Source organism: Varanus komodoensis, unplaced genomic scaffold (assembly GCF_004798865.1).
Source record: "Varanus komodoensis strain SLA01 unplaced genomic scaffold, ASM479886v1 scaffold48, whole genome shotgun sequence".
Taxonomy (NCBI): Eukaryota; Metazoa; Chordata; class Lepidosauria; order Squamata; family Varanidae; genus Varanus; species Varanus komodoensis.
The window spans coordinates 7173254-7189452 of NW_025336059.1; positions in this window are offsets into that span (position 1 = coordinate 7173254).

The window sequence follows — 16199 nt, forward strand, 5'->3', positions numbered from 1 at the left end:
CACCTTTGTGGTGGAGTTTTATCAGCTCAGTGGTGCTCATTGCTGTATGCTGATTCGGCTCAATAGCCAGTCATACTCAGGTGTTCCAGCTAGGGCTCAATTTTTCATTTCTGCATGCTGTAGTAAGAGCCCCAGTTAAGCGAATGCTGTTCATGGTGGAACCCTTCACAGAATTCCCAGTGGGCTGTGCACTCCCGAGATCCAGTCTTTTCTGAAATTTGGGGGACTTTCATGAACGGAGTGGCAGCCTAAATTTGTTATTTGGTAGGCAGACCTCCAGTCTCTTTAAAGGAGATACTGCCCTTGCTCCCTTCTGAGTTCTGGAGTCTTCATCGGACACTGTCCACACAGGGCAGTTGTTGCCTCTAAGCCTAGAAAGTGAGGAACAGGTTCTGTGTCTGCACAGCAGTCGTACAGATCTGAAGAAAGGCTGGTTCACACGTAGGTCTGGCTCTGCTTCTTGGACCCCTGACACGTGTTGTGCCTCTCAGTAGTCACGTTGGCTGGCACTCGCTGCCTTTCAGAGGACCGGCTTAACTGGAGGAACCAGATGTGCGTACTACCCGTGGTCTGACCAGGCTTACGGCGAATGAAAAACAGCTAACTTTGGACACAGAAGGTGCCATAGTTTTGTGGAGTGGGTGGGGGTGTTGCTCACTGCTGGCCTCGACCTGGGCCCGGGAAATCGCCACCGGAAAATGCCTGCTCAACTACCCTGGGTTGTGATGTGTATACAGAAGTCTGTGTAATGGTGCAGCCCTCTCCCCTCTTGCTAAAACGAATAGCTGACTTGGGGAATAGCCGGGGATGGAAAGCAGGAATTAGCTGGGCTGTTTGAGTCCCGCTGACATTTCCTCTCCCATGGCGAGCATCCCTTTCCAGGTTGGTTCTGGGTGGCAGCCATTCTGTTTATGGACTCTACAGTAAAACTGACGAGGGTCTTAGCTATCCTAGAAAATTTCCTTGTCTTCTCTCACCTTCCACTGCTACCACAGGAGTGGTCTCTGAATTTCTGGATCCCATTTCAGTAACAAAATTCACTTCTGAGCCTGTCAAGTGCATTTAATGGAAACAACCACTTGTGTGTAATTTTTTTGCTTTGCCTCAAGAACAACTGGTAAGTAAAGAGCTGTAAAGTCAGTGGCTTGAATGGGCCAGTGAGGGTGGGCTAAGCTTTTGTAAATGATGTGCCTTCCATCCAGACTGAACAAAAATGAGAGAAAATTCATCTTAAGCAACAGAAAAATACACCAAGTTGAAGAAAGAGGCCAGATAAATATACAACACCGGACAGCCATCATCGTGGCTGGAGTGTTGGACTGGGATTAAAGAGTCACTGACTCACAGCATAACCTTCCTTACAAGAGGAAAAAGGTGGGTTTTTTCCTAATCTAATGCAATAATTTATTTGTAAACATTTGCAGTGAGAGTGCTCGAGATTCAGCCAAATCCAGATCCAGTCTCAGTCAAGGTGGGATTTCTCTAAAACACTTCGGATCTGAACATTACTGAGCTGATGTGTATGAAAATCGGAACATTCCTCCCCAAGTTGTCCATGTAAGGAAAGCACCAATCGGGACAAGGAAGAGTCTCGCTTCCCAAAACCCAGTGTTTGGCAGAGGGATGTTGAAGTAATATTTAGATCTCATCTGTTTTACTTTCTAGGAACACAAGGTATCTTAGATAATTCCTCCTCCTCTCAATCTTGCCCTCACAACAAGAACTCTGTGAGGTTGGTTGGACTTGAAAGTCTGTGGCTGGCCCCAAGTCACCCACCGAGTTTCACAGCTGAACGGGGACTAGAACCCAGATCTGAGTCCCCTGCCCGCACTCGTAACCACGACACCACAGTGGCTCTCCAGTGTTCACTGGTGCGAGGCTTGTCGCATTGGGTACTGCTGAATGTTCAAGTCTCATTGTCTTGAGGATTCCTGCCGCCTTGCTCTTTCTGATGCCAACTGAGCAGGAAGAATATCTGGAGCTGCTGTACATTTATAACTCCCCAAGCCTTGGAACAGCCGTGATAAATACCATTGTCATACAACATACAAGGGGCAAGAGGAAGTCCAATTACTCTGCCCCACAAAATCTCAATACACCCACCAAAAGAAAAAGTACCCATCCTTCCAAAACTCTGCAGGTGTCTTAAATTGGGCCACCTCTCTGCTCTCAATTGCCCACAGAGAGCTATGTGCATTGTTTATTTTTGAAAACCCCAAACTGTAAATGCTACTTTGGAACAAAACTGCCTGTGCTTGGCAGGTTTGGTCCTTTCGGAAGGGGCAACCAGCCCTGAAAATCCCGTCCAATTCTGCAAAGAAATAACAATATTTCTGGCAGCTTCATTTTTTAAAGAAAAAAAATACATGGTAAACGTGTAGCCCTGTTCTCCTTTCACCTATTTGCCTGAAATTTGCCCCACAGAATCCCTTTATAAGGATTGCAAAAATAATTCAGTTCTGACCAAAAGGAACATTATAGCTATGCCTTGACTTCTAATGGTAAACATCAGGAGGCACGAAGACGGAGATTTCTGGAGTACAACCGAGTCAAAGGAAGTGGCCTTTGGCAAATGGCCTTTGGCAAGGCTTGGGCTGATTTCAAGATCCAGATCAAATGGAATCTTGACACTTGCTGTACACCCCTAATTTGTATATTAGGGTGTTTTTCTTCAGTAGCCATTGCCTGTTAAGTTGTATTTGGCCCTTCAGCCCTGTGCTTGTCAGAAGACATGACGTTACGATGATGAATTCTCTGCTTCCCTCACAGGGGCAGAGTTTGGAAACTTCTCCCTTCCCTTTTCCAGGAACTTAGTTACTTTGATTCTGTGCATGTCAAAGTGACTTTCTATTTACAAAACTGAAACAGGCAAAACAAAAATAAAGATTGCTTCTGTTTCTTCACCAGCTGGTGATACAAACTTCCACACCTGCCTTTCCTCTACCTCTTTGGAATTAATTTTGCACCCCTAACTGTTCATTTTCATGTCTCTCTGTAATAGACATTACAGAAATACCAGTTTCTGCTGCAGTGTGTTCTCTGATAGGTGGATCTCAATGGTCACAGCTTTAGAGAAAAGGTCCTGTGTGTCATAAGCACAGAGCTACTACTATTTAACTATGTAGTATATGATTGCTATTATTAATACCTAGAAAGCAAGTCCTTGACCTTAGTGGGAAGAAATCAATTTGAAGCATTTCGCTTTGAAGTGCATGGCGAGAGCCTTTGCTAACAGTTCCTACAGTGCAGCATTTTAACTTGAAGATAAGTAGTTTGCTTATCTGAAGAGGGGAGAAGTGCCGTGGCCTAAATTTGCACTGTACTGGCTGATACATGAGGTGTGTTACCAGAGAAGTGCCAGGTGGAAAATCATGACTCTGTCGAGCTCATGGGGAAACCTTGGCAGTTCCAAGGTGGGCCCCACAGGTAAGACGTCTGAGTGTTGCCTCTTGGTATGAGAGCTGGTCACGCTCCACAGGTGCTCTTTTCCTCCACTGATGACATTTTTAGCACTCTGCCCCAGATTGTGTTTGGTGTCTAAAATCACACAAGTAGATGAAGCAGCACACTGTTGTATCGTTTGCAGCAGAAGACCAATTTTCCGTGGCCCAGCAAACTGGAGTGGAGGTGAAATAAATGGCTCAGCTTTGCTTCTAAGGAAAGCAAGATTCAGGACGTAATGAGAGATTCCAGAGGTGTCCCTCTGTTGTTACCATTTTACGTGCCGGTCTCGCATCTGGAGTAGCCAAGCTGCTAGGTGAGGCCAACTTAAGTTGGGGCCTGATTACCAAATGAAGTGAAAAGCACTTCTAGCCACCGGATCAGTTCCTGCAGGATACCATGCATTCCTGAAATACAGACGGTAGCCATGGTATTTGCACGACGAACCCTTTCCACAACTTCAGTGGCAAAACCTTCCAGAGTTTGCTACAGAGAGCTAGGAACCAATCTCTGCACTTCCGACTGAGACCACTAGATGGGGAGGCAGTCCCAATTTTGCTAGCTCAGCTTCTCCATTTTTCCTGCCCCTCAAGCTCCTGCAAGATAGGAAGAGGTGTGTCCTGTGCAGAAGTCTCTGAATGTAGCAATGCACATTTCTAACATCCTTGTGTACCTTTCAAGTTGGCTTCCTAGAGCGGGCAGGCTGCTAAACTCTCCCAGTTGCTAAACAGAAACTCATGGGAACTGTTGAGCAGTGGGGTCCAGGTGTGTGGAAAAGATACTCTGTTCTGCTTGATGCTGCTCCTGCAATAGGTTCTTGCAGAGTCTAAGTGGGGTTCTGTGCTCCATCAGCAAAGGATCTGTGCATCAAGAGCTGAATTTCCCCCTCTCCCAGCTTTCTTCTCTACACTTGGACCTGGTTCACACTGTCACTGCAATCCACTCTTTAAGCCACAATGGGCTTAAAAAGGCCACCCAACAGAGAATGGTATTCTTTATCTTACTAACTTTCCTGGCTGAGCCATCTGTTTGCCCATTCATGGCAACCAAATGGATCCATCTGATTGCCCTAGTCCAGGGAATTTCCTTAAAATCTTAGGTCTAGTCTAAAACAGACTAGAATGTAACCCAGTTCATGCACACATTTCCTCACCATGCCTTCAGCAGGTGCAGGGAAGTCTGTAGAATTAGCTGTTTGTTCCCCACAACCCACCCGCATTCTCCTCTCTCCCTTTTGCCGTGCTCTCTGTAACGGGCCATTTAGTGTAGGGTCTTTGTGCTGAAGGAACTAGAAAAGAGCATCATGTGGAAGGGCATTTCACTGGAGACCAAGGTCAAGATCATCCAAACAATTGCATGCCCAATTGCAATGTATGGGTGTGAAAGATGGGCAATGAACGCTGATGGGGAGAAAATGGATGCGTTCAAAACGTGATCCTGGAGGAGAGCTTTGCAAACACCCTGGACTGACAGACCGTCAAGGGGGTCCTGGATGAAATCAAGCCAGAACTTTCCCTAGAAGCAGAGGTGACGCACTGGGGCTGCCCTGCTTCGGACACATCATAACAAGGCAAGACTTCCTGGAGGAGACCATCATGTTCGGAAAAGTCAAAAGCAGAAGATGAAAGAGGAGACCAAATACGAGATGGACTGAATCCCGGAAACACCCTTGGACTTGGACGTGCTGAATGGAGCTGTGCTGGACAGGAGGGTTGCGAGGGCTTTCCTTCACAGGGTCACCGTAAAATGGTGTGTGACGACACACAGCAAGGTTCTTTGGCCAGGAGATTGTTGGAAGCAATGTCCCCTTGGGAATTCCATTCCCCTGCTCCCTCTTCATGGCTTGAGCGAATGGCGTTGCTCCATGGAAACCGCGAGAAGCCCAACCCTCCCAGGCTTCTAGTAGGCATCTTTAGAGGGGCGGTAGGAAAGTTTTGCAAGCCCCAAGGGCTGCCTCCCAAGTGTTGGTCCTGCCCTTCGGTTAGGGCAGCCCAGGTGGCTTTTCACTCCCAAAACCCCTCCTGGCATCAGGTCCCCAAGGTGTGGTGCTCGGCTGCTCTGTCCAGGTTCCGGGGCTGGAAGCGCCCCTGAGGTCACTCCCTTCCCGGCTGTTGTTGCAGCTGGAGGAGCCGAGGCCGTGCTGGTTGGCGTGCGTGGCTCCTTTGCCATGCAGGTGCTGTTTGCGGAGTATTTATATCATCTCGGTGCAGCTCTTCGAAAGCTGGAGGTGTTCTGGAGTCACAGCCGGGACTTTATTGCTTGTTCTTCCCTTCCACCTGAGTCATGCTTGGAGGGCGGACGTCTGCCGGGAGGAGGGGCACTGGATACACGGGCCCTTGTTGCTGTGTCTTCCCCGCCCCTCATTTCTTGACCCCAGAACTCTGAACACAGGCAGCCTTTCTGCTGGTCACTGAGTGTGAGTGCAACTGCCAGCCAGGCAGTTCTTTACCTCCAAGGCCGCCTCTTAACCTGAAGAAGCCCTGGGCTATTTGTGTTATTCTTGGCAGGCCCGGCCTGGCCCTTTTCAAACACGGAGTGAGTGTGCACGGAGGTGCCGAGTGGGAGCCAGTGCGTGTTGTTTGTGTTGGAGCCTCTGCAGAGGGAATTAGTTCAACCCTACTGCTAATTGCTCCTGAAGTGCAAGGACTCTGTGAAACACACGGACTCGCTCTGGGCCGCTCACTCTCCCCAGCAAGTGTCTGTGGAGCGTCTTGCTTGCTGGAAGATGCCAGACAAAGTCCTCCGTAGCCCAGCAGAAGCCCCCCTTGCCCCTTTCGACTTGTACGTGTTCCAGAGCTCGGTTCTGGCTGTGCAGACTGGGGAGTGAGGTTTCTTCTGGCCCGGCCTGGAGCCTGCACGAGCACCGTAAGAATGCCTCTGCCCTTCCCAGTTGTTGCATTGGATGGCTTTGCCAAATCCCCCCCTTCTCTCAAGGAACCTTCAGTGCCCTTGAGTACTTCCTTTCTTTTCTCAGGTCCCGAGAACCCAGATTTGGCCCAGAGGGCAAGGAAAGTTCTTCTGGATTGGCTTGGGTGGGGGGGCAGTCTTTCCTTTCGCAGTATTCTGCCCCCACAAGCCCCCACCCCCTGTGGTTTATGGCCTGCTTGCTTCCCCTCGGCTCACAAGTTCACAAGCATTGGTTAGTAGTGTAGATTCTACATGGGAGTTGTGACCCAACACATCTGGAGACCATAAGATTGGCTAGGCCATAAGGCCTGGGCCTAGGTGAGAAGGGGCACTGCTGCGCCCTACTCTAGAACTCTTGCACCCAGTCAGGAAAGGATTCTTCTCAATTAAAAGAGGTTGCAAGGAAGAGTAGAAACCAAGTAGAAAGCACCCCCCCACACACACACACACCCTGTGCTATCTGTAAACTCAAATTCCTTTCTCGATAGAGTCCATCCACCTCCTATTTGGTCTTCCTTTTCTTCCACCTTTGACTTCCCCTAGCATGATTGCCTTCTCCTGGGAATGTTGCCTTCTCGGGATGTGCCCAACATAAGCCGACCCAAGTTCTGGCTTGATTTGATCTAGGACCCTTCCCCCAGGCTGCTTTTACCCAGGCACATGCTCATAAAAAGCAATCGTGCGCCCCGCTTCTTGAAAAGTCAGGCGCCACACACATCAGACGCGTGCTTTAGAGCCGTGTGAAGGCAAGTGTGTGTTGGGTCATTTCTTCACACCGGAGCTCCTCCAGTTTCTCCATTTTCACAGCCTCGGTTGGGCTGCTGCTGTGCCAGACGCGGCCCGGATGGTGGTGGGGATTCTCTTTGTGCCCCATGCGCACGCTTTGCTCCTGCAAAGCAGCACCAGGCCTGTAGAGGATAATCTCAGCCAAAGAAAGAGAAGTGGAGCAGGGAATATGGAAGACTTAGAGGAACAATACACACTTGTCAGGGCGCTCCTGCTTAATATAGTTTTACATGCAGTAAGTTGCCAAAGCTGGGAGATTATAATGCTTCTTGAGGTGGAGAAATGGTTAAGGCGGCGCTGGAGTAAAATGAGCTGAGGCCTTCATGAAGAAGGACAAAAGAGAGAGAGCGCTTTGGGTGCTTCGGCGTGGTGAGAAGCACAGAGTTAAAATGCCACAGAGGGAGTTAAAAGTTGCCTTAAAAAATCTGAAAACAGAGAGGCAGGTGAAAGGGATAAAATAACATCAATTTCAGCGCGATGCAACATGTTGGAATTATCCCAGGATCAGAGGCGGAATTTGGGAGCTAATATTGGAGAGAGTGGGAAAGGGTCTGTCAGACCAACAGAAAAAGAAAATGGCTTTCAGTGGTTCCACTCATTGTTCCAGGGATGCCATTTTTGCAAAGCGTTTTACAGAGTTCGTGTAATGAAAGGTGTGAAGGCTTTCTCGATACTTGTCTGTGCCTGGATGTTTCAGTATCTATAGCTATGGGAGGTAGACAATGCAACCCTTCCTCAGCCTCAGCTGAGAGAAAACAAAAAAGCTTCTGCTTCTTGTGGATGCACTCCCCTGAAGTGGGAGAGTAATCAGCCCTATCACAAAAATACACAAAGCTAATCTTTCAAAGGTTGAGAAAAAAATGCCCCAGCAGCTCCTTCGAGCCCCTTTATTCTGGAAAGAAAACCGAGCACAACAGGTGTAGCATATTACCCTTCCGTGAGGATTTGCCCCTAAGTCTGTTTTGGTAGGAATATGGAACGACCTGCAAGAAGACCCTGAATTGGTGTCAAAAGGTGCATGAGATGTTTGGGCATCCGCCCCAGGCTCCTTTGGAACAAACGCCGTCCTAGCTCTTTTGCGTTACACACATTCAAATCTCTAGCCTTTTTCTGCAGCCTAGTCACACTTCCTGCCATTTTTGGAACCCATTTCTTCTGCAGATTTCTTCAACCAGTTCCTCACTAAATGTGTCTTGGGTGCAGTTCACACTGTGAGACCTGGAAGCTAAGAGCTTTTGCTTCATGGGGGGAAAGGTGTAAGAACTGGTAGGCCCTCCTGTTTCAAATCACAGATCATGCACCTCTTCCTGGTTCAGCTGCGTATACCTGGGTCCCAACATTGTCATGTCTAGGGTCACGCAACTGGGCACAGAGGTACCGAGGCAGTGAGACGGTTGCTCCAATAGCAACCCACTGAGCTTTTCAAGATCAACTTCCTGCAAGGGACGTCACCCCATCTTGAAATCCGAGCTGAAGAGCCAGTGGCAAAAGCTTTATGAAGGCCAGTAAGCATCTCGAGTTGAAACAAGCACTTGGACTGATATTAAAGGTATCACGGTAAGAGCCAACGGAAAGATGTTAACTTGGCCCCATGAAGGATTTTGCACGAGACCCCACAATCGGAATGTATTCAAGTGAGGATGCTCGACCCAAGTCATCTACGCCTAATGTTTCCCACACCACTGTTATTTATACGGAATCAAACTATTGGTCTGTTTAGCTCAATATGCATGACACTGACTGGCAGCATCTGTCCAAGCTTTGACATGAGCCTTTTCAGCCTTCCTGGGAGATTCCGGGGGGTGAAGACCTTTTGCATGGAGAAAATGTGTTTTGTCACCCCGTGAGAGCCCTCCTCGTTCATCGTGGCAGCAGATCCTAGGACAGCAGTGGAGGATGCTACCATTGCTGGGTTACAAAAGGCTCTGAAGCATTCTGCCTACCGGGCCATCTGGCCATCTCCATCCTTATTTTGAATTGCGAAGGAGATTGGATCAGGCCACAGGTCTGTCGAGTCCAGCATTCCAACAGGGCCAAATATCGTGGGATATTTTTAGACCAGTGCAAGCCTGGACACCCTAGGAACATAGAGGCAATTGCTGGGGGGCTGGGGCCCCCCTAAGTACATGACTGTGATGGGTCAAGAGGCAGAACTATTTGCTTTGTGTCTTGCACTGAGCAGGCCATGCTGGGAAGGCATATCCTCTCCTCCAGCCCTCCTCCACCTAGCTTGAAATGCTCTAATTTTTGAAGGTCATTTCCTCTGGACACTTAGAACGTGCTGGGGAGATTGGGCGGCTTCGTTCCTCTTTCCTTTGATCTGCTCGTTCCCAGGCTGAGAGCTGCACTTGAGGAGGTTGAAAGACATGTTTTTTTTCGAGCGCTCAGCTGGCCCTCACCGTCTTGCCCTTGCATTGCTAATGTCCTTCTTACCAGCCCTGTCAGACTTGCTACCAAGAACCTGACTTTGCCCTTTCTTTCCAGGATAGCTTAGCTCATTGCTGCAGATTCCTGTAGAGGTTTGCACAATAAAGGGGTGCATCTAAAGAGTGGCACTCTGGGTGCTGGAAACTGACCAGCGGAGGCTCTTGCAGTCGTGCGCCTGGAAGTCTCTTCACACCCCTGCCTCATCTTGCTCTCTCGGCCAGGAGCAACGCTGGATACCTAGAAGAAAATTGGAGCCCTGCTTCTTCAGCCAAACCTCCTGCCAAACATGCCTGCAGGGCATGGGGGGAGTTGTTGGGTCCTGAGCACCGGTGGCTTGGGGCTTGGTGCTGCCGGATATGAATGCTGCATAGACCTGTCAGGACCACTGATTGCCTTATCTGTCTTGAGATGGCCTAAGCCCCTTTTAATGCCAGTGGAAGCAGCCGCCATTGCTAAACCTTGTGCCAGAGGGCTGCACACTTAGCGTGACATGTGGGAAGCCCTCCCTCAGTCTTGCATCTTGCAGCAGTCACTTTCCCCACATGACCCCATCTTTGGAGGGAGATCCTTTCCCCATGCTTTTTCGGACACTGCATAATTTGCTAAACTCCCAGCCCTCTTATTTGCCTCCTCTCTAAATGCACAAGCCCCAAGTCTTCTGCCTCTAACAGAGGTTTTGCTCCAGCCCCCATGATGCGGAGTGCCCACTTCTCTGCACCTTTGCCAGCTCTACAGCCAGGGGGCCTTTTGGCCCAGTGGACACATTTGGCATTGGAGAAAGAGTTCCGGGTGCCAACACAACATGCCTTTTGTGGATCGCCACTTTGGTGTCTGTCTGGTCTTTGCATCTGAGGCAGCATTTTATTCAGAAAAAGTCTTGTTTGAACACTGCAGTTGCTCTTTAATCAGGGGTTGTCTAGCTTGGCTTCTTGCTGGAGGTGCAGGAGAGCTAATGTTTCTTTTAAACATCTGTTATGGCCATGTCCAAAGAGTTGCTTCTTTTTTAGCAGGAGATTATTAACCATTTTGTTCTGGAACTGCACAAACTGAAAATTAATTTCATATTCATGGGTAAGCACAGGCTTTTAAATTATTTACCCGTTTCATGAAATTAACAAATGGGGAGGAAATGGATTCTCTGCACTTCTGACAGTTAGATGCCTGATATACAAAATGAGAAGGGTAAGGCTTGCGATACAGTGTACTGAAAACCTTACACTTTCATTTACAAATGGGTGACAAATAGATGACAGCTTCATGTGGTTGCCTGTTTGAATATTTTGCCCATTTACGTGGCAGCCTAAGTACAGTTGCTAGAATTGAAATAGCTAGAAACAAAATCCTTCTCATCCATGTGTATTACAAAATGGAATTTTTCTAAAATTATCTTTTGGGAGGCTCATGGGTGCTGCATCACGGAATCGTTCCTGGGGAAGCGACAGGCACTGCACTCCACATCCCAGTTATGGAGGCACAATGGATGCTGGCAAAGGCATCGAAGCACTGGCAGCTTTCCGTTCAGCCACCCCACCGAGGATTCCTAGCCTAGATGTCTCCATCAAACCATTTGCCTTGATTTCAAGATCTCTTTCCTGATCTGCAGCTTCTGGACCTGCACTGAGATTGAACTCTATTTGCTGTTTGGTTGCCCATCCACCCAGTTTGGAGAAATCCTTTCAGAATGTTCCTGTTTCTCTTCGGCTGTGCTGTTTTCCCCTTTCTTTTTCCAGCTGCAGGGAAAAGCTGCCAAGCTCAATCACAACAAATGACTGCATTTGGCCAGGGTTTCTCATGCACTTTCTTGAGGAATCAATGGTGCCCTTGCAGCCTGTGGGTTTGCTGTATCTGACTAGGGAACCGGTGGCCCTCCAGATGCCGGGCTCTAACTCCCATCATCCATATTAGCCCTGTTGGATAGGGCTGATTGGAGTTGAAACGTCCAGAATATCTTGAGGCCGGCAGATTTCCTGCCCTTGTGCTTCAAGGATCCAAGGTGCTTCTTTTCAGACTGGTACGGTGGGGCTACCTCTATTCACTATTTTGCCGATTCTTCCAGTCGGTGGTCACAAAGACCTTCTGCTTTCTGTCTACAGCTGCAGGGACTAGCTCCATGTTTTCACTTAAAAACTTTTATTCACCCCCTGATCAAATAGAAAATTCTAGGAAGTTAAACCCAGTACAGCATTTACCATCCATCGCTCACGTTGAACCTTCTTAGCTCGAGACAAAACTGCTACACTTACTAAGGAATATAAGCTTAAATGAGCAGAACCCATAATTGCCAGGATTACAGAATCTCACCCCAGTGCTTAAAAAAATAGGAAAGACCGCTCAAAAGTGAGTCACAATGCATGGTAGAAATTGTGTAGCCAATGGCACGGTTTAAAACAAACAGAGCCAGGTTCAAAAAAGCAAGCCGAAGTACCATGCGGTTTGGAAAAGCAGCATCCGAAATCTTAAACTGTCCCAGCTCCCAAGCAAGCAAGTTGTGCCACAAGGAAACGTACGAGGGAAGTGGTCAGACTTGGCCTTCGCCCGTCCGCGGCTGCCAGCAGAACTGAACGCTGTGACAGCCAAAAGCTGATTCAGAGAAACTCAGAAGTGCGTATTTGCAATAATTTAATGTTTCTTTCTCCTCCGTGGGGTGGGACGCCATCAGTGAGCAAAGTGGGGCCAGCAGTGACTTGGAGGGGAATGGCCAGTCACCTCCAACCCCAGCCGAGAGGCTGGCAGTGTGGTAAGATCATTTGGTGCGCAAAGGCCACGAGGACCTGACCACATGAGCAGCAAAAGCTCCTTCCAGGGGACTGGAAAGAACACGATGGTCTCTCAGGATGTTACGACCCTGGGAGACGTTTCCCGGAACTTCTCTTTCATCTCTGAAAGTCTTGCCCGTTTTACAAGGGAGATGAATTCAGGGCAGTCTCCACTGTGCCATTTCTGTGGCTTAGGCTATGGACTGCGCTTCTTTTTCTGTGGCGGGGGCCTGAGATGGAGAAATGCAGGACCCCTGGCCAGGTTATGTACCTGTTCTTGATTGGGAGGGGCACTCCAGTACGCCGGGCAGTGATTGTTCGAATTGCTGTCTGCTCTGCAGAAGCCGGGGCCAAACCTGAGGTGTCCCCCGCACTGAATAGAGGCTCTGACACAGAAGGACGTTCGCTGCTCAACTGCCCCAAAGGAAGAGGCCTCGGTCTCAGCTACTGTCCAGCTTGCCTTCACAAGGCTGCAGGTCAGGCACTTCGGCTACTGACTTCCGAACACATCTGCTGGATTCAGCTCTTCGCAAGCCCACAGCAGTGATTATAGTGAGATGTCCCTATAACCCAGCCCCATGCAAGCCCTCTTGCTCCCTGCGGGGAGGAGAACTCGTGCTGCTGCCACATGTCTCACCACCCCACAAATTTTCCTTTGCTGCTCTGTTGGCTCGAAGGCTCAGTGTTGCACTGATGATGGGAAAACTAAAGGGGACACGGCAAAGCAGACCCATGGCTGCCCCACCGAGGGGCTGGTGGCCATCTCCAGGACACCCGCTGCTCAAGCGAGCACTGTGGATCGCCACTCTCCCACCCCATCACCTGGTGAGAAGAAAGCTGGACTTATCTGCACAGCATCAGAACTGTACCCTGCGAATCCTTGGACTAGGAGCAGCCCCTGAGGGCTGGACTCCAGGTTTTGGTTTTGGTGGTGCCGGGCTGGGATGCTTCTGTGGCTTGAGCAAGAGGAGTTTCTTGGACTATGCTTCTGTGTCTCCCAACAGCCCGGGTCTGTAGCTCCAGGAAAACGGTGCATGGTCCCTGCGATTCAGTCTGCCTAGCTCAGTCCTGATGACCAGGGACTCCCCCAGAGTGTCATGGAGAGGGTCTCCCTAGCCCTGCTGGGGAGAGGGCAGCAATTAGGCCTGAAACCCTTTGCATCCCAGTGAGCTATGGGTGTCCCAATGAACTGAAGAATCTGAGTCAGAGCAGGAAACTGACCAGCTTGGTGTTGTCTGCTCTGGCTGGCCATCGCTGCCCACGTTTCAGAGTTGGGTCTTTCCTGGCCCTACCTAGAGACTGAAGCGGGGGCTTCTTCAAGCAAAGTGTGCCTTTCCCCCCAAACCCATCTCCCTTTGCAAGGAATTCCACTCCCTCTGCACAGAAAGGAAGGGAAGGCCGCTGTGCTGGAGCTTCTGTGAGAGCAGTTGAAAATCTCAAGGCTGCTGCAGGTCTGCACAGGGTTACGGAGTGATGGATGGCCTTGTTTGTTTGCAGACCGGGCCAGCTCTGCCGTAGACTGGGAAACTGAGATTTAGTTTGTCGCTTCCTGTTCCAGGCAAGATTCAACACTACAGAGACGCTTCCAGTTAGCCTCTGCCAGCTGTGCCAGGAGGCTGCCCAGATGTCTGCCACCTTCTCCTCCCGTGCTGCCAGGCTAGCTCTAGAGAGGATTCTGCCACCTCTGGCACTGCAGATCCAGCCTAGCAGTGCTCTGGGGAATCCGCCCCACAATGTCGACTGTGCCTTCACGGCTCTGCCTGGCTGAGGAACACCTCCCCTCCCTCGCTTCATGTTGCCACCCTCCACCAGGGCAAATTATCCAGTAAAGACTATGCCTCGAATCTGATTCCTGCATCAGTTTTCCTTTTTAATTTTTTCCATGACAAAGTAGCCTTGTGCTTGCAGCAACAGGGTCTGGCCTCTGCCTTTGGCGCGCAGAATTCACCCTGCACGAGTGGAGATTGCCCGTAGCAAGGAAATGCCTTGGCCATGCAGCAGGAGTGGGGGGGGGGGCAGCAACTCCCTCCCACCCACTCCCCTTCCCATCCAGTTCAGGAGCACAAGGATGAACTTGCTGTGCTGGAAGACCCCTGATTCAGACAGAAGAGCTTCAGCACAACTTAACGGTAGTGCATGGAACAGATCTAGTCTGTGGATTTACAATCCCTCCCAGAGGTTTCTTGTACAAGCTCTGGCAGAAGGAACGGGAGCTGTGAAAGAGCACTGCTGTTGTTGGGGTGCGGCTTCTGCACATTCCCCCAGAACTGGGGTGAGGAAGCTTCCATTGGGACTGCACCTCATGTTTCTTTGTGCACGTGTAGGTACCAGTTGAGACGCGGCACCTTAAACTCATCCTGCTCCAGGGATCCAGCACAAGCCGCTTGAAGCCAATGGGTGCCAATTCCACTATATTCATCCCATTTGGTCCTTAAAGCAGATCCTGGATCAAAACCAGGCGCAATTTAGAAGGCTGAAGTCAAAGCAAGCTGAATATCCTCAAGTCCCAGTGTGCCAAGGACACTAGCTCATTCTGCCAAGGACACTAGCTCATTATGGTGGGTGTCCTTCAGATTCTTCCTTCTCTCTGAAAAATCTGACAATGCAGGCTAGATTTCTGGTTGGCAGCAGGAGCATCTGAACACATGGGCCTGATGGGCACTTGCCCGCGGGCTCCATACCAATCTGTGTGTGTTAACCCTTGGAAAATCGGAAAACTTCCAAAATTAACAGTCATTGTAGTTGTCGTAGGGGCCCCAGGACACTGCTTTGCCCGGGGCCCGTCATGCTGTTCAGACGGCCCTGGTTGGCAGCACTGTCAGCACATGCCAGCCCCCTTATTCCTGGAGAGCAGGCTGGGGAACATGGGACCTGATGCTGGACTACAGCTCCCCACACCCCGAAACACTGACCATAATGGCTGCAGCTGGTGCAAGCTGGTGCCCGACATGAGAGCCACGGGTTCCCCACCCCAGTATACTGACTCTCCCCTTTCTAAGCACCAGTGCACAGCAGAGGGTGCGCGCGCATCTCCATTGACGAGTACCTCAAATCTGGCCTTGAAAAGACACACAAGGAACACAAACCAAAGCTCCCTGGCTCAGGCGGTCCCGAGACTGGGGAAAGCCTCTCCTGCTGACTATTGAGGGTGCTGTGGGTCTGATGAAGGGTTCCGCTGTGGGGCTGCCACTACAGGGAGTGTGATGCTCCGTATTTATCCTGCTTCTCGTCGAGCACAATAAAGCCCTGAGCTCATTCAGCTTGGAACGGGTCTCAGTGTCAACATAAAGCAAAAGCGAAGCTGGACCAAGCTGGCATTTACTAGGGCCGGTCTTCACTGATGGTGTTTAGGAATTCTAAACTCACACACGGTTTGTTCTTGGTTGCCTTCTTGGCCATTGTCCTAGAAGGACACATGCAGGAAGACTAGCAACTGTCCCTTCTGGCAGCGGCGTTTGTCGGCTTAATGTCCAAACAGGAGAAAATGCCTCACAAGGGCTTAACCTGAGAAGTGGCCATCCTTTACCAGCCTGCTGCTGGGATCCCACATGGGAAGCTGCAGTCCAAAAATGAATATCATTCCAAGAGAAAAGGCGTTCTGCCAATGCAAGCTGCAAGATACGAAGCTGCCGCATCTGGATTCAGAGCACTATTTGGAATCATTGGAAATTCTCTTTGGGGTCTCAGACCAGAGAACCGAACCTTGGGCTGCCTGCGTGCAAAGCTCGAGGTTGTCCAGTGAGCTGGGGAGAGCGGAGGGATGCAAGTGTGGAGGGGGCGGTGGCCCAGGTTACCCTCACAGAACACATGTTTTGGGGGGCGGGGCTTTACCATTAAACCGGGTGTTAATCACTCAAGGCTGAAAAGAGAATCGGCTACCTC